The sequence below is a fragment of the Phyllostomus discolor genome, chromosome 12 (genome assembly GCF_004126475.2).
Source record: "Phyllostomus discolor isolate MPI-MPIP mPhyDis1 chromosome 12, mPhyDis1.pri.v3, whole genome shotgun sequence".
Classification (NCBI taxonomy): Eukaryota; Metazoa; Chordata; class Mammalia; order Chiroptera; family Phyllostomidae; genus Phyllostomus; species Phyllostomus discolor.
In genome coordinates this window covers 36,271,323-36,289,850 of record NC_040914.2, presented here as the reverse complement: position 1 = coordinate 36,289,850, position 18,528 = coordinate 36,271,323, and the positions used below count along the sequence as shown (strand labels likewise).

Below are 18,528 nucleotides of genomic sequence, written 5' to 3'. Positions count from 1 at the left end.
CCGAGGGGCCCATGGAAGGAGAGGGTGGGAGTCACACAGGGACAGAGACTGGGTGAAATGTTAATACCTTAATTGCCTCCTGTCTCACTCCCAAACGTCTATTAATCATCTAAATGTTCCGTAAGCCCCTGGGCATGGGTATTGTGACCCATGCACACGGCAACTTCCCTGAAGGAACAAGGAAACACACACCAGGACACACGTCACCTAATCCAGGTTGGCCCTGAGGAACTGTGTGCTGTCGGGCCAGGGAGCGGAGCCCTCCATGCCTCGGTGCCTCCTCACTTGCAGAGCGGGCGGGACCACGGAGCCCCCCCTGGCAGGGCTGCTGTACGAGCTGACACATGACAAGGCCTCGGTACTGCCAGTCGCTGTCGCCAATGTTGTCCCTCTGTCTCGCCACCTCCCTGTCTAAACTCCACTGACTTCCCAGCACACAGACAGGGCAATGTCCAAATCCTTCACCCCTGTGGTCTGGCCCTGCCCACTGTCCGCCCCTCCATCACAGGGCCCATCCCCGCCATCTGTCCCATCCTCCTCCGCCGAAGCCACACCCAGCAGCTCCCCTGCACACCCACCAGTCCTGCTGGCCACCCCTGACTCCAACCACCTCTCTGGACGGTCTCCACCACCACCCTGGTGTCAGATGCAGCTTCCGCACCCAGGACTGTGGCAGCCACCTCCCTGCTGTGTGCCTCCTCTCCTGTGCCCTGGTGGGTCGTCCCTGCCCACTCAGCGTCCACTGTGTCACAGCGCAAGTCACTCCCGGCTCAGAGTCCGGCCATCTCCTGTCAGGGCCCGAACCAAGGTCCTTACCACAGTCCTCACCCCCCCAACCCCCCCTCACCCCGCTGTACCAGTTCCTCCAGGCGTCTGCCCGAATGCCTCCTCACTGGGCCCTCCCCAATGCCTCCTCACCGGGCCTCCCACCCGTCTCTACTTGAACAAAAACTCCTCGAAGGCCGGGTCCTCGGTGTGTGCACTGCTCCATTCCAGCCCCAAGGACAGTGCCTGGCACAGGCCCGTGGCCAGTATTTGTGGAGTGACTAAAGGGCCAGCCCCGCAGCCCCAGGACCCCTTCCACCTTGGGACCCGTCCCACCACCTGGCTGACGCCTGTCTCCGAGCAAACGGCCCTCCCCTCCGCGGAGAGCCCTTCACTGATGTCTGGACCCCAGGGCCCCAGCCCCACCTGTCGCCCCAGGTGCTTCCTCACAGTACCTGCCCCTGTTTGACAGTGTGACTTGGTGACTGTCCGTCTCTGCCTGTAGATGTTCCCTTCCGAGGAAGGGTCTGGCCCCGCTGTCTCGGAGCCCCCAGAGCCTGCAACGCTGCCTCACGGCACTAGGTCCATGCTTTTCGAATGAATGGTGGTGCATGGACTCAACACGTTAACAACGGAAGACACAGACCCAGGAGACGGGCTGAGGGGCTCCTGCCTGACCCCGGTGGCATGCACTCTGAAGGAGACCTCTGAACGGAACCCCCCGGGCACCTGAAAAATCGCCTCACCTATACCCAGTCAGCTCTCCCCGGAAGCTGCTGGAAGCCCTCGGGGTCTAGAGGTGGCTCGTGGGCAAAGGAAAACAAATCTGAGTTACTAAATGACAGCCCACATCTGTCACCCCAAAGGAGCGACCTGACGCCCGGCCCAAAGTCCCCGCGCACGGCGCTCCCTGTCCAAACACCGGGTGTCAAGTTTACCTTCCCCCTGAGTGGGCTTGACCGGCTCATCCCAGCTGCCCAGGCAACGGCCACTCACAAACAGGGCTCTGGCCGCAGCTGGGGGCCCCTCGCTGAGCTCCCTGAGTCAGGGATGCATTTCCTGCGCTGCAAAGACGCACCAGGCAACGTCATTGGAGGGGGAGAAAAGGTCACCCAGCAGGCTGCTGAGAATGGAGCAGGTGTCTTGTTTAATGGCCCAGGCAAGCCAGGAACCCCAAAACGTGACCCTGTAGGCACAGCGCTTTGCCCCCCCTGCATACAGGGGCAGGGAGAGAGCTGTGAGGGATGTTGGATCGCCTCGCACACCAGCACCCCACAAATGAGGTGGGTACAGGCTCGCCCCCCCCAGAAGCCCCCCCCCAGGGCCCCAGCTTTGAGAGTGAGCTGCTCCCCCAGAGCTCCAGCAGGCTGCGTGAGTGAGAGTACTCAAACAAACCCAGTGTGAACACGCGTTCGGCAAACATTTGCTGAGGCTTTGGTGCCCAGGACTCTGTCTAGGTGCTTAGGAGACATGTGTAAGGAGAGGCAAAAAAGATAAGATCCCCGCTCTTGTAAAGCTGGGGGCGGGGGGGGGGGGGGGCAGAGAGAGAAAATGTACACAAGGCGTAATTATTAACTATGTTAAACCGTACGCTGGAAAACAGCAAGTGGAGAAATCCAGATGACGGCCACCAGTGACAAGTCACGAGACGTCAGGAGCTAAGTCAGACCACGGAGGTGAAGTTCAGAGCCACCGGAGGAGTAAGGCTGGTCGGCAGACGGGAGTGCTCCCCCTGGAACGTGAACTTCGGGACCGAGCAGTGTCGTCTCCCCTGCTCCCCTCGGGGTTCTCAGCTCCGGAGCAGCCCCTGGCACAGGCCAGGGACTCGGCGAGCGTTTGCTGCAGACACGGATGCTCACCTGCCAAGGTCTCCATCCGGCAACCTCCCTGGCAAGGGACCCGCCCGACCGAACTGGGCTTTTTCCAGAAGTGAGGAGCTGGGTCTTCACAACAAATCCTCAACAAAACCACACACACACACCCTGCAGGCACCTTTACTGGGGCTCAGGACGGTCTGCCCCAGCCAGCCAGCACACACAGTGATGTGCCCAAACCCTCCCCCACCCCTGCCTACCCCAGCACACTGCTCCCGCACAGCCCGTGTGCCCTGTGGATGCTCTGAGCCAGCAGAGATGCCTCGTCCTGTGCTGGGGACGCCCAGGGACCAAGTCCATGCACAGCACCGGGCTGCCTGCTGGGATATTCAGCAAAGCACAGGCTCTCCGCAAGGCTGAGATGGGGGTAAGCTAGACTGAAGAGGCACAAGCCCTGCCCTCCGAAATCTTCAGCATTTTAGATAATCTCCAAGTGGGTTAGAAACCTCAAGGGTCAGCCGCTTATTCCGTTTGCCAAAGGCGATTCCAAAAAGCGCTGTGAAATACTAGGATAAAAGCACGCACGAGACAAAGAGGCCACCCCAAACGCTTGGCGTGTGCCGTCTACAAGTCACGGTTCTCAGGGAATGGCAGGTACAAAACGAGCTGGTCACCCCGACCCACGTGGCTCGGCGGGCTGGGCACCAGCTCTCAAAATGAACAGTCGCCGGTTCGATTCCCGGTCAGGGCACGTGCCTGGGTTGCAGGCCAGTCCCCAGTCAGGTGTATACAAGAGAGGTTTCTCTCACATTGTTGTTTCTCACCCTCTCTTTCTCCCTCCCTCTCCCTCCCTAAAAATAAAACGTAATCATAAAAGAAGTAAAATAAAATGTGCTTGTCAAAAGTTACATCATATCTTCAAGAAACACACCATTCTAACATAATAACCTGTGTCGTGTTAAATTTTTAACCTACTACTACATGAGGGTATGTTTCGTAAGACATAAAATCTAGGACTATTTAACCAAGCCTAGAGGACAAAGTTAAAATAATACAGCATACGCATTCAAGTGAACTTTCCTAATGACTCTTTCTTTTCCCACCCTCTCCCACCCTACCTTTCTAAACTCTGGTTAAATATAAACTCACCCTGTAGCTGTTTCCTAAATAACTGACGATGGCTGTAATAGTCACTTCCTTCCCCACTCGCCTCACTGTGGAGTTGAGGGTCAAGTGTCATTAATTCTCTCATCATTGAGCGCTAACACACCCACAGATCCAGAGCCCTCCTTCAGTTTACCCACAGGGAGGCCAATGTCAAGGGGAGATTCAGGGCTGCTGGTTCAAACCAAGAGCGGTTTGGGAGCAAGGGGAGAAGGTCAAAGATGACCCCGTGCGAAGGTGGATGTCTGCAAAACAAGGCTCAGACTCAGGCCCCACACCGTGAGGGGCGAAAAGCGAGGATTTCTCATGTGCATGAGAGAGCTTGTGGCAACTCCAGATCACGTGGCGTTTGAAGTGCTTCCCAAACTCCTGTAGGTGAAGGGCTGTGAAACGGTCCCGGGTGGACGCCCACGGCTGATTCCGTCACAGCCCAGGGATGGCACACATTTGCACAGCGGCCCGCAGGAGGTGCCTCGGGCAGAAGTGGGACCTGCTGCGGACAGACCAGGATGCGGCTGGCCTGACAGAGGTGGTCTGTTTGCTCACCGACGTGCACGTTTGTTTTGTGCATAAAAATGCTGGGCTCATCCTGGAGAACCTCGAGGCTGTGAACAGGGCGGGTGGGAGGTGCCAGTTTCCCCCTCCACGTCTGTCCTTCTCCTGCTTGCCGCCCGGCATCCAGCGGAGCCCCACCGTGGACGACCTGGGCTCGCTCACCCCGAACGTCCCGGACGCCCATCCGTTCTCAGGGGCCATGGCTCAGACAGCCCACACGAAGTTAATATCCTCCCGAAAGAAAGGTACCTTTGAGAGCCATCGAATAAAATCCCAAACTGTGGCCACAAACCCCAAACTGTGGAAATCTCGACCAGTGTTTGCTACAGAACCCAGAGAAAAGGATCCAGGGCGGGACGTTTTATAAGCACACAGTGGTTGACGAGCATCTTTCAGGGGCAAAGCCGAGCTCCAAGGAGGTGGCCACTTCCCAAACTGCATTCATTACCTTTCTGGACAGAAATGCACAGGATGCCTGATGTTGCCGACACGTTAAGTCCCGAGGCCGGGCAGCCAACGCACACTTTGCTTCCTCGCAAACACTATAATTTTACGCCTGAAATCACCTGTATTTTGTATCCCCCTTTTGTCTGACAAAGGTGACGGACGCTATATAAATCCTAGCAAAGGAGTTCATATTCCCTATGTGTATTTCAGGACACTCCACCTTTAAGGGTCCCAGAGATTCGAGAGTGTTCGCTCTTGGGATGGAGCTCTCTACCTTGGTTGAAATAACAGGTTCGTAAGTCTTCTTCCTGCAGACCTCTGCGTGTCAGTTACAGATGGATTCCAGTACCGTGGAAGCGATCGGGGGCAAGGATATGTCTTTCACAAAAACACCGTACATCACAGTATGCATTCTAAACGATTGGTACTCAGCAAGGGATACGAGGACATATTTACTCATATTTCTACCAAAACAAGAGGATCTAAACTGTCCCTATAGCAGACTAGTGACTTCTTATGTTTTAGTAAAAAAAAAAAAAAAAGGCATTGGGCCCTGGCTGGTACGGCTCAGTAGATGGAGCGCCAGACTGTGAACCACGAAGCCACCGGTTCGATTCCAGGTCAGGGCACGTGCCTGGGCTGGGGCCCGGCTTCCCAGCCGGGCGCACCAGGGGCAACCAATCAATGTACCTCTTGCATGGATGTTTTTCTTTCTTTATTTCTCTCTTTTCTTTCTTTCTTTCTTTCTTTCTTTCTTTCTTTCTTTCTTTCTTTCTTTTTCTTCCTTCCTTCCTTCCTTCCTTCCTTCCTTCCTTCCTTCCTTCCTCTCTCTCTCTCTCTCTCTCTCTCTCTCTCTCCTTCTTTCTTTCTCTTTCCCTTTTCCTCTCTCTAAAAACAAATAAATAAAATCCTAAAAAAGGCAGCAGCAGCATTGGAATGATCTCTATTCTTCCGAAAGAAAGACGCATTGTGACGGCGGCTGAGACGGGCGGTAATGTGAATCTGGACTTCAGGGGCAGAGCTAAGCCCTCGGACTCCGGGATCACAGGGACAGGGCCTTTGATGGCCCGGCCGCTGCCGCTCCAGAAGCTGGGAAGTGTCCTCAGGCCTCCATCTCCGTCACAGATGCTCCACCGGGCTGGCTCAAAATGGAGGCTGTTATGGACGAGATTTTTTTTTTTTAAACTACTTGTTTTCCTTTCCTGAAAGAGAGATACTTTGGGCTGTTTGTAATTTCCACATCTGTCAACCACCGACAACTGGGTCTGTGGAGGAAACACTCATTCTTGTTGACGAAGAGGCTTCGTAGCACAGTGAACTCACTCCTAATGGCATTTTGTGATCAAGCGCAGAAGAAGCTGAGTGACTTCACAGGTCCGGGTAGATCTGAGAAGGCACGCACCCTGGAGGTCCCCTCGCAGGGGCCCTGGGGAGCAAGGCCAGCCTTTGTGTCCGCACAGAACAGGCAGGCGAGAGCTTTTCAGGAGGAAAAAGAGATCAATACAGCCGCAGACAACGGTGGACGAAGCAGCTACACGTGTCTGCAGAGTTTCAGCACGTGATCATGTCCGGCTCTGAAGACTGTTGAACTTAAACCTGTAGTTGGATTCCCATGGGGAGCAACCGGCCCCCAACAAAGTATCAGCTCTTACTGAACCCTCAGTTGTTTTTTGTTTAGGCACGGAATGTCGGTACACAATACCGAAAAAAAAAACCTAAAGCAAACTTCTCTACAAGCAAAGCATTGTAAATTCAAGGAATCGTCCAACAGGTAAGAGGAGAAATGGTTTCCAAGTTGGGCTTTGGAAGGTTGGTCTCCCACCAGCCCCCAGCTAGGGGTGGTGGTTTTAAAAGACTGGAGTTACGATGTAAAAACTACATATGAAAAGGTCCCGCAGTTTGTGCCAGCTATACGGATCTTTAACATGGTCAACAGGGTAAGAGCTAGCCACCAGGATAGTTATTTTAAAAACTTTAAATAACTATAAAAGCCTCTTTCAAACAAATAGATATCAAACCAGAAAGCACATTTGATGGTGATGGACGCAGACTTGACCTTGGGCGCTGAACACACAATGCAACATGCAGATGAAGTACTGTAGAAGTGGACCCTGGGAACTTACACAATCTTATTAATCAATGCCATTGCAATAGATTTGATAGCGGTTTTCTTTTTTTAAAAAATATTTTATTTATTTATTTTTATAGAGGAAAGGGAGGGAGATAGAGAGAGAGAGAGAAACATCAATGTGCGGTTGCTGGGGGTTATAGCCTGCAACCCAGGCATGTACCCTGGCTGGGAATCGAATCTGCGACACTTTGGTTTGCAGCCCGCGCTCAATCCACTGAGCTACGCCAGCCAGGGCTATAGCGGTTTTCTTAAAAACTAAAAAAGCACATTTTAAAAGGAGGAAGAGTTCGCTAATTTGCCTTCTGGATCTCCCAAGAAGGCTCTCACTCAGAAACCTCCATGCCTGTGCTCTCGACCCTCAGATATGGGAAGACGCCACAGAAATGCCGAGGTCCCAGAATGATGCGGTCACTTCCCTCCTCCCCGAGACCAGGCAGCGAGCACCCGGAGGCTGGGATTTCACATCTCCTGCACTGATAGTGTTCTACCCACTGGACAGTCATTTTGACCAGCCAATAAGCAGGAGGGGGGTTGAGAGATGAGAGCTGGCAGCCATTCACACCTTAGACCTGTCACTCAAGCGTCCTACAGGAAGTGAATTTCGGGATTTTCACGGTCACAGAGAGGACAAAAAGAGGTTTTACACTCTTGACTGCCTAGCTGGCCCTATCAAGGGGGAGAATGGGGTTCATCTTGAGCCACCCTGCCCATCCCTGACCACCACCTCGCCCCCTTGCAGGCGAGGTCTGTATCTCTGTGACCTCTGCACTGCAGGCTATTGGAGCAGATTGTCACCCTGCGAACCCCTCTCCTTCCATCCTGCCCGCCCCCTGAAACTGATGGAAGCCTCTACTGGCCTTTGCGTGAAGCGGCAGGCCCCTGAAATGTGCCACCCTCTGTCTGCGTGCCGTTGCCTCGCAGCATAACTGTGAGTATCATTAGGCACATCGCACATGCTCATGAACTTGAACTCCTTCTAGCGCTGTGACTCTGGTCACGTGAATAAGCTCTTTATGGCTCACACAGCATTGTTACCAACATCCAATGGAGTCGGAGGGTTTTAAGGGGATCTTTTGAGACTGGCTTCTCTCACCCCTGGCGTCTTGTTTCCAAGATTCATCCAAACATTTTCCTTTTTATCGGATGGCAAAATGGCATGCTCCCCCTGGGGCACCAGTGGGTGCTCTGGGTTGGAAAGTGCTCCTTTTTCACAGACCCCAAGTCACAGGTGACATGGTAGGTCACAGGCAGGGATTGTATGCAGTTTGACCAGCTCACCAATCTCCTTGGCTTCAACTTCTTACTAGTAAAATGCAATAAAAAAAAGTAAACGCTCTACTAAGTTTAATAAATTAAAAAGAACAACTGAAATAGCAGCTATTGGAGGAAAAGATACAAAGTAAGTTCATGGCTGCTTTTTTAAGACTTCTGAGATACTAGGATGACATGTGTTGCATATGACAGACGGTGTACCCCCGCCTCTAACAGGGGCGGCCACACCCATGAGGCTTTCCTGGAACTACAAGCATACGATTCAGGCACTAAAAGAATGTGTCTTAATGCTTATCAGGAGTCGTTCACGAGGCGCTGTCAAGTAATTTCTAATCGTGAACCCACCCTCCCCAAACCATCTGAGTATGCATCAGCAGCTATGAAAACTTCTTTAAAGAAAGGTTTGCCCCTGGACGATGTGGCTCAGTTGGCTGGAGCATCGTCCTGTAACAGGAAGGTTGCAGGTTCAATTCCTAGTCCAGGCGCATTTAATCCCCGATTCGGGAGCATATGAGAGGCAACCAGTTGATGCTTCTCTCTCAAATTGATAGTTCTCGCTCTCCCTTCTTCTCTCTCTCTCTCTAAAAAAATAACAATGTATGTGAGGTGGAATATCCTCAGGCGAGGATAAAAAAATTTTTTTAAGAGAAAGTTTTCTGACAAGTTTCAGTCTAATGGAGGCTTAGGCATGACTCTGTAGGCAACTACAGTTATCTGGCAGGGAGGCATCAAAGACATCAAAAAGGAAAACTATCTTTTTTGTGTGTTTGACCAACAATACTATTTTCTGCTTTTATTTTAAGTATTATAAAGTAAATGAATAGCATGCATATACTTAGGGTGGTGAAAAGTCTAATTTGATTCTCTTAACTATATGATTCCACCTAAAGTGAAAGAAAAACAAATAGGTTTTATACGATGGTGGAAGTTTTATACTTGGTTTTATTTTTTTATTTACTAATTTTTAGAGAGAGACGGGGCAGGAAGGAAAAACAGAGAGAGGGACAGAGAGACAGGACAGACATAGATGGGTTGTTCCCCTCCTGTGTGCATTCCCAGGCTGATTCTCGTACCTGCCCTGCCTGGGGATCGAACCTGTAACCTTAGCGTAGGGTGGCGACGTGCTACACTAGGTTTTAATGCTGTTCAGTGTCTTCTCATCTCTGCGAGGGGAAGACTTGGGTCAACCCCGCCTCTGCTTTCTATATATCCCATCAGGACGCAAAGACAGGAGGGTCTTGCGGTGAGAAAGCCCAGAGAGGCCCCGAAGCTCCAGGCTCTGGGGCCAGCGTCTCCCCAGGTCCCCGAACGACCTGACCCCGACCCAGGCCCCGCACCCCAGGACCTCCGCAAGGCGCATGCGCTGACGCGGAGACGACGGGCTCCCGGGCTGACGTCATGACGTTCAGCGCGTGCAGCTCCGCCCAGCCCTACAGAGGGACCGGTCCCCTGGATCAGGAAGGGAGCAATGGCCCCCAGGGCTCCTTCACAGGCTCGCTTTAAATTTAAAAAATGCAACGACCTCCTTTCTGAGCAAGGGTCCCGGTTGCCACGTGCTCCCCCTCGCCGGGTGCAAACTCACCGCGCTCGGCCAGCCGCGTCACGGCGCCCACGGGACCCCGCGGCGCCCCAGGGTGCACCTGGATGGCCAAGGGCAGCGCCAGCCATCCCTGCCTTCATCACCACCCCAGCCCTTCGACGCCGAGCTCGCACAGAGCACCCTGGGCGGACAAAGTCCCGGGGCAGGACCCACAAAGACCCCATGGTTAATACATGTTTCTCTCGGGTGAGTCACAGGTGTTACATGGTAGCAGACGGATTATACCCGGAGCCAATCGCAGCTCCTTGCTGTGTGCGGACTTCCCTTGCTCTCCCAGCACAGGGGGCCCTCTCTGGGTCTCTCTCTCTCCAAAGCGCTCGCCCACAGACGCCCCCTCAGCCCAGCGGGGGGCCCTCCCAGGACCATGAAGAGCCCCTGGTCACCTGCCCTGGTCCCGAGTTTTCAGAACACATGCCCTGTACAGCCACATGTTTCTTTTCTTTTTTCTTTTCTCTACTTATTTAGCTGTAAGATCATCAAATTAAAAAAAAAAAAAAAGCCCCTTCCCAATTTAAAAAAACCTAAAAAACCTTCTGCGGCAGGATTTTAAAGGCCCACTTTCAAAGTCACGGCTGCGTAGAATGACACTTCAGAAGTGGCACGCCACTGTCTTTGTGAGGGGTGGAAGTTTCGATTGTCACTCGAGAGAGAAGCTGCCTCCTTCAAGGACACGATGGGCAGCCGGGAGCTGGGAGGCAGCGAGCCCAGGGAGGGCGACCCCCACTCCTGAGTCATGGAGGCCGGAATCTCAACGTCTAACTTTCTGAGAAACACGCTACATACGTAATGACCGTGATTATGATCTGCATGAAGGCCATGGGTCCCCCTCCCCCCCCCAAAAACAAACAAACAAACAAAAAAACCAGGTTCGCCAGCTGACATCGACCTTGTCACACCATGGTCCCAACGGGCAAGAACGTCACAGACGTGACTGCACGCACCCTGGACAATGCGTTCTTGTAAATACTGGGAGGGCTTTTTTTTCCCTTTCAAAGATAAATAAAGAAGGCATTAACTAGAAATAATGTGAGTTCTTACGCACACAGCAGAAAGTTGGCGATCGCCACGTGAGTGCCTTAAGCATTTGCCTGTTTGTCTTTCCGTGTGGACAGAGGCTGGAGCGGACAGGCAAGGGAGCCGGAGAGTTGGCGGCAGGGCGGCCTGCCCTCTTCTGCCGCGGGCAGGCCCGCCTTCGGAAACATTTAAAAGTTAAAAAAGAAAAAAGGAAGGGAAAGAAAAGAAAAAAAGCCAATGAAGTATCAGTGTAGAGAAAATGACATTGATGCCTGAGCACAAAGATTCTTGAATTGCTTTAACCAGTCGAAAGAGGTGTTAGAAGTACCTGTTGGCAAACTGTAAGAAATAAACATGTGACCCACTAGTTTGCAAAAAAGAAAAAAGAAAAGGAAGGAAGGAAGGAGGGAGGGAGGGAGGAAGGAGGCAGGGAGGGAGGAAGGAGGGAGGGAGGGAGGGAGGGAGGAGGGAGGGAAGGAGGGAGGGAGGGAAGGAGGGAGGGAGGAAACATGGGGCAGAAGAGGAAGACGAGAAAGGAGAGACAACTGTGTCTGACTCGGAGGCTCCTGGAGCTGCTTCTGCCCAGCCCCCAGGCGGAGGAGCCCCTGCCGGAACCCCAGGGAGAGGACAGGCCCGCCCGCCTGCCCGCCCAGGCTGTCAGGGGCCAGCAGGAGCCCCGGTCCAGGCCAGGCAGCGAACAGTTTGAAGAACCACACAAACAGCCGCGTCGACACCATCAGTGACAAGCGATCCAGGAAAACACCCCCCACCCCCAGAGAGGGGGAGACTGGTTCTAGAGAAGCACCCTCAAAACCCTTCGGCGGTGGAGACGGACGATGTATGTGAACAGGCACGGCCGTGTCTCCGAGCAAAGAGCACCTCGGGCGAGTGACAGGGCTCGGGGGACAGGAAGACAGGTGGTGATGGACAGGACGACGGGACGTCTCCTTCCCTCCACTTTGCATGGGCCCCGCTCCTGACTCGAGACTGCCTCTGCCCTCCCTCTGAGGAGGGGGCAGCCTGGTGCCTGCTCCTCCAACATCCCCTGATGCTCCACAGAGCCCACCCTGGTGAGCAGGGTCCCGCCTCGCTGTGGCGGAGGCACCCAATCTGACACTTTCAGATGAACTTCCGTCCACTCGGGGGGGGAAGCGAAAACACCTGCTCCCCAAGGGAGCCCCTCGGGACATACAGTGCGGGCACGCGCGGGTCACCCTGCATTCTCCCCTGTCGTACAGCCCGCGCTGATCCAGTCACCAAACAGCAAAACCTCACAAAGGAAAAAAAAACAAAAAACCCCAGTCCTCATTGGAACATGACTGGGGATGCAGTGGCAAACCTGAGAACCCTCCCGCCCTTCACAGAGACAAACCCGGGAGAGTTCTTCACATCTTTCTTCTGCCTCCTGCCCCCCTCTTCACATTAAAAGTCCTGGGGCCGCACCTGGCCTCGGGCACACGCGTGACATACATGTGACCCATTCAAAAAGCAGACACGTCCACCTAACAGAAACTACCGGCTGAGGATCCCAAGTCTTTCCTTCTGAGCTGAGGATCCTAGATGTTCCTACAGAGCGTCTCCACTGTAGAACCCGCTTGAGTTAGCAATGTACCTGGGGTGGAGGTGAGGGGCCTTCCTTTCCGGGACCAGTAAAAACAGCGTCCCCTAGGGCCACTTTCCAAGCGCCCCAGCAACGGTGGGGAGAGGGCTGTGTGGCTTTGCACGTGGGGTGTAAGACGCAAGTCTGTGTTAACATCTTCTCCTGGACTTGGCCCGCCTGGCGTCAGCACACGGCGGAGCCGGGGGCCTTGGTGAGCACACCAGCATTCGGGCGCATTTGAAGGTGTTTTATCTGGGAAAGCTGGGGGCACCCTTTCTCCCTCGCCCCTAGTAAGGCCACGCAGGAAAGTCAGGTTGGCAAGGAGTGGCCTGGGCAGTGGCTTCTCTTGCTCTGCCGGCCAGAGGGATCCCGGGGAGGGCAGAGAGGGAGGGCCGGCACCCCAGCAGCAGGTGGCATCCCGCCGCCACTGTGCCGTGACCCTCCCCGGGAGCCCCCCCCCCCCCGGGTCCCATGACCACCCTACCCTCTCACAGTGCTGACGGATCCCGGCACCCTGGTGGACGCCTGAGCAGCACGGCAGGCTGAGGGATGCCATCAGCACCCAGAAATAGCGCTGTTTGGATCTGGAACCCAGGCATGCAAACTTGTGGGAAAAGGTTAGGACGGCCCCAGGCAGGGGGGGCGCTCACATTCCCCGGGCTGCTCGAGGACCGCCCTGCGCTCGGCCTGCCCGTGGCCCGGGCACCTGCTGCATCTTCCAGTGACCAGGGACGTGGCCCTGGTAGTGGCCGGAGAACAGTGTCTTCTCCAAACCGTCCTGTACAAACCCTAGGAGTAACGTAAGTGCCCAAACCTGGATGTTCTCCCTGGCACACACGAGGGAGGGGCTTTCTCCCTACACGCAAGGGTCAACATGGAGCTCACCTGTGACCTCAGGTTCCACACTTCACCACCCGGCCCCTTCCTGCCGTGAGCAGCTGTCTTTTAAGTGGGCGATCCGTTCAGAAAAGGCCAGAGCCTTCTGGCCTCCTTCATCAACAAAGAAATGCTCTTCACTCCCTGTGCATCATCAAACCGCAGAGGAAAGACCACGTGCAACCGTGGCAGTTGCTCTGAGTCTGGTGAGACGAGGCAAGGGAAGCGCCGTGAGAGGTGGGTCCTATCGGAAGAGCCCGGATAAAGAAACGCCGGCGAGGACACGCAGGGAGAGGCGGGGCCGCTCGCCCATCGCTGGGGGTTGTGTCTGAGGGCACAGCCTCTCCGGGCAAGGGTATGGCTGTGTGGAGGTGCAGAAGAGAGTCATTGTAGTCGGGGGTTAAGGAGGGGTGGAGCTAGGGGACGTAGGTACGGCCACAAAAGGGCAAGGGGAGATACCTCACGCTGGTGAAGACGTTCTATGTCTTGACTGCAAATATCAGTATCCTGGCCAGGACACTGTGATCTAGTTTTATAAAACGTTACTAAGGCGGGGGTGGGGAGGCTGGGGCCTGGGATCTCTCTCTATCACTTCTTATAATTGTGTATGAGTCGACAATTATTGCCAAAAAATTTTTTTAATGTAATAGATAAAAAGGTCTTTCAACAACAATTAAGTCATCCCCTGGAGCCTAGGCAGACAGACAGACAGACAGCTTCTTGCGAATCGCACCGTGTCCAGGTGTGGGCCTCTGCCTGGGTGTCACCTTTTCACCCTGGCTCCAAAGGGGCCAGGTTTTTAGTCCTGATTTAGAAATCTCATCTTCGAGCTGAACTGCGTCCACAGCAGAAGGGCTATTTCCCTTGTATTCGGTTCAGGGTTTGATGCTGTGAAAACAATACACGAAAGGAAGACCTCAAATGTAAGCCACGCTGGTCACCAGCACAAAGGAATGTCTAAGCCAATTATTGAGCAACTTTTTGAAGAAACCAGACTATTTTAAATGAAAAGAATGCGTATCCAAGACATGTTTATTGCAGGGTTATTTGTACTACTAAAACACTGGAAACCACCAAAATGCCTCATTTGGAGTGATTAAAGGAATGGGGCCCATGGTTCTAGCATTTTGCAGTGGGTAAAAATAACCAGGTTGAGCCCTGGCTGGTATAGCTCAGTGGATTGAATGCAGGCCTGCAAACTAAAGGGCTGCCAGTTCAATTCCCAGTCAGGGCACATGCCTGGGTTGCAGGCCAGGTCCCCAGTAGGGGATGCATGAGAGGCAACCACACATTGATGTTTCTCTCCCTCTCTTTCTCCTTCCCTTCCCCTCTCTCTAAAAAAATAAATAAATGAAATCTTAAAAAAAAATAACCAGGTTGAGCCACAGGTACTGACAGTGAATGATAATAAATTACTAAGCTGAAAAGAAGTATTGAACAATGAAAAAGAATGGTCCCATTTCAGTCCTGAAAGTTATGTATTTGAGTATGTGCCTGTGTGGTCGGAATAAACTATAGAATATGTTCAAAGTTATTGGTGATGGAAACATGAGGGGAAGAGGGCTCATGGATTGTGTGGGTGAAGGGGGACCAGCTTTATCCTACAGACACTGTAAATGCATTCTCATTGTAAAAAAATACAACACACAAATATAGACGTCTACCAACCCATTGTGATCAAAATAAAACGTGTTTTCCACTTAAGTCAGTTGGGTAAAAAATAAATAAAAAAGCTACTTCCTTTTACATCATCCCAAAATTGCAGGGATTAGATTTCAGGGGTTTTTGGGGTTTTTTTTTGTCCAAATCCATCCCTGAGCTGTTCCTTCTTCCGTAGTGAGCAGACCAGATACTCAGCCTTTCAAGGACCCCAACATGGTAGCAGGAAAGTGATTGGCTCACACAGGTCTGAGAAACGCTGTTCAAAATGTACTCGGGAAGGGGATATAGCACCCGGCCCTTCGCTTGGCTGGTGCATGAAAAGAGGCTCATTGAACCTCAGAGTGGGAGGCATGCTGAGTTGGGTGCCCTCACCTTTTCCACGTCCACAGGACCCACCAGGTAGATGAAGGTGGGGCGTGGACTCAATGTGGCCTCCGCACCTGGTGCAACACTATCACAGAGTGCCTGCGCGCACATAGAGAACTCGACCTGTGCGTGCAGACAGGAGTTGCAGAATCTGCAAGGTAAGTAACGTTCCCAAGAGTTCCACACCTGCCCTGCAATTGTGCTCATACTCTTAATTTACCAAGACAGAGTAAATGTGATAACTCACTCTTTCTATTCGAGATGCATGATAAACAGGGAAGATACCGTCAAATACTACTTTGCAAAAGGTGCAGTTAAATAAATCTAAGCTGAAAGCTGAAAAATTGTGTTCCACACATTATATACAGTCTCTTAGTTCCCCCTGCAAAGGGAGAATCTCCTGGTGGATTTAAATACGAGCTGGTGTGCAGCATTAGTAGTTGTGAGGGGGCATTTAATGTCAGCAAAAGTCTGAGGTCCTCTCCACCTCCCTACCCCAGCGTGTGTGTGTGCATGTGTGTGAGTGTGCGTGAGTGTGAATATGTGTCCATGGGTTATACAACTCACTCCTCTTTTCTTCAAAAAAAAAATTGTCTCACCTACTGAAGCCTTAAGATAAACTTTAGAATCACTTTATCAGGCTCCAAAGGAACTTCAGAAGCAGTATAAACGTGGAGACATTATAAATCGATTTGGAAAAGAGTGACATCCGTTATTATTCCAGCTTCCCGCCGAGGAAAAATGATGTTTTACTTCATTTAAATCTTCTACGTTGCTCGGGACGTTTGTGTAGATTGTCCATAAATATGCCTTGCACATTTCCTATTAGCATTATTCCTTGTTAGGTGCATTATATAGTTTTTTTAAAATGCAATGTTATCCGTTTCAAATAAATTAAGCCATTCAATTAAGTTATCCAGCTAAGCCTTAAGGAGACCCTTCAGGAGCCAGCCTGCCTGCATGAATAGTGATGGATGATTTGTAATTAGCCTATTAATTTCGTCCATAAATAGGAAATTATAAAACTCTTCAAAAGGCACTTAAAATTTTGAGTTCTATCAAGTAGGCTACACATTCGCCTTAGCGTCTTATTCACAGATGCATATACGCTCCCCGGAATTATCAGACCCGGTCATGTGCCGCCCGGCCCTTGGAACTGAGTCTGACAGGGAGACAGTCCATACACGTGAGTGTGTGTTGCTAGGGCCCAGGGAGAAGCGTCTACCGGCTCCCGTCTGGGCCACTGACTCGGACTCTTTGGCCTGCCCGTGCAGGAGGCGTGTCCTTTGAGCTCCCCTCCCGCCACGCCCCCTGCCCGGAGGCTGTCCTCTGGTGCCACTCTCACGGCGACAGCCCCCAAGACTGTGTGTGCGTCAGTCACTACAACCGCCGGGCGCCCCCACGCTGGGGGATCCAGTGCGCATCCTCAGTGCTCTCACCGTGGGACAGGGAACTCCAGAGCGCCACCGAGGCCTGGCATGAAAACCCCAGCGCCAAATGAATTCCTCTCTGGCCTCCTTTGCTTGGGTTCCCTCCACCTGCCTTCACCTCCGTCCCAGCGGGACACGCCCACGGGCGGCCTGCCCTCAGGCTGCCTCTGCTGGAAGGCTGGGGTCCCAGAGCTGCCACAGCCCCTGCGGTAGCCCCAGGGAGATGCCCCTCCTCCAGAGACAAGCCCGAGTCATGTGCTGCTGTGTGTCCACCATGCTTTCACAGTGGCCTGCTACTGTGTTATCACTCAGTTTTCACATCTGTAAAGTGGGCACAGCCGTATTTACCCCGAGATGTTGAAGATTAAATAAATTAATATTTGCAAAGCGCTTAGGATGGCACCTTGCAAAAAGCAATGCTCTGTAACTATTTCTTTCTCTTTTTTTTAATTAATCCTCTCCTGAGGATATTTATTTATTTTAGAGAGAGAGGAGGGGAGGGAGAAACATGGACTGGTTGCCTCCCGCAGGTGCCCTGACCGGGGGTTGAACCCACAACCTCTTGGCACACAGGATGACGCTCCAACCCACTGAGCCAGCTGGACGGGTCTATAACAATTTCTTAAGTAAAGGAAATAGAATTAGCAAAAAGCTACCTTCAATGTGAAGAGGAATTTTTCAAGACAATCCCAAGTTTTTTAAAACACCGCTCCATGTCGAGAATCAGCTTGTGTTTTAAAAGTCATTACTATACAGGAGGCGTTACTCATCCATTCACTTGCTCGGGGTTACGTAACACACAAAAAACTTGCTCTCCTGGGAATTTCCAGAGCCCTGGGGCACAGCCAAGACACACTGACCTTGAATACACGGTTCCTGAACCAAGCGGGCGCACGGAACGCTGCACTGATGTCACCGCCTTGCACCTCACGCCCCGCGCGGAAGGCTCCCGGGCTCCAGTGATCTGACGGGGAGGCTGGTGTGTGGGAACAATGCCGCGTCATTTCTAACCTCACTCAGCACGGACTGGGCCCTCCCAGAGCGCTCACACAAAACCCTTCTTTGGTTCTTCGTGGTTTTCTGTCTATTCACCAGCAGCAGAGAGGCAGCTGGTTTGGGAGCGGGCGGCGGGTTTTTTCCATTGTTTTCCAAAGACAGAGAGCTACCCACATGCTAACTTCCAGACTCTGCGGCCACCCGTCACCGGAAATCACCCAGAAGGGGCCACTGCCAGAGAGCTGACACGTGGCCCTGGTGGCTCCCGCGGCAAGGCCACTGCCAGGCTGTTGCTAGGCCGCGAGGAAGGTGGCTCAGGGCAGGACGGAGTGACCCCACCTGCTGCCTCCAGCAAAGCGAACACACTCAGGGCTCACGTGGCCAGAGAGTCCCAGGGCCAGGCTATGGCCGCCGGCCCAGGGCTGTCCCCGTTCCCCAGGCTGCTCCCCTGGAAGATGCCCTTCCTTCTGTTCAGGAGTCTGAGGACTAGACGGACCCAGGGCCCCCCTGCGCCCCCTGGGCTTCTGCATCCTCTGGCTCATTGTAAACACGGCTCCTGGCTGGGCCTCGGGCCCCTCCCCTGGGAAGTGGAGGGGTGGGACCAGATGACTGGCACCAGGAGCGCAGGTCATCAATAATGCACAATAAAAACAACAACCATGCGTTCTAAAACGAGGGGCTATGAATCAACCAGCCAAGTGCCCTGCTCAGTGTCAGAAATGCTGAGAAAGGAGCAGGAGGAGTCCAAATGCTCTGAAGTTTTCGGAGAAAACTGAGCCAATCAGGCAGACAGCTGGAGCCTCGCAGCTTCCCCGCATCCCACTCGAGCTGAGAGA

At 53.0% G+C, this 18,528-nt stretch overlaps 1 protein-coding gene across 2 annotated transcripts in view; it reads right to left on the bottom strand.

Annotated features, from left to right (window-relative positions):
* Positions 1-18,528, bottom strand: part of IGF1R (insulin like growth factor 1 receptor) — a 221,020-nt gene that overhangs the window by 108,363 nt on the left and 94,129 nt on the right. The gene's annotated exons all lie outside the window — the stretch shown is intronic.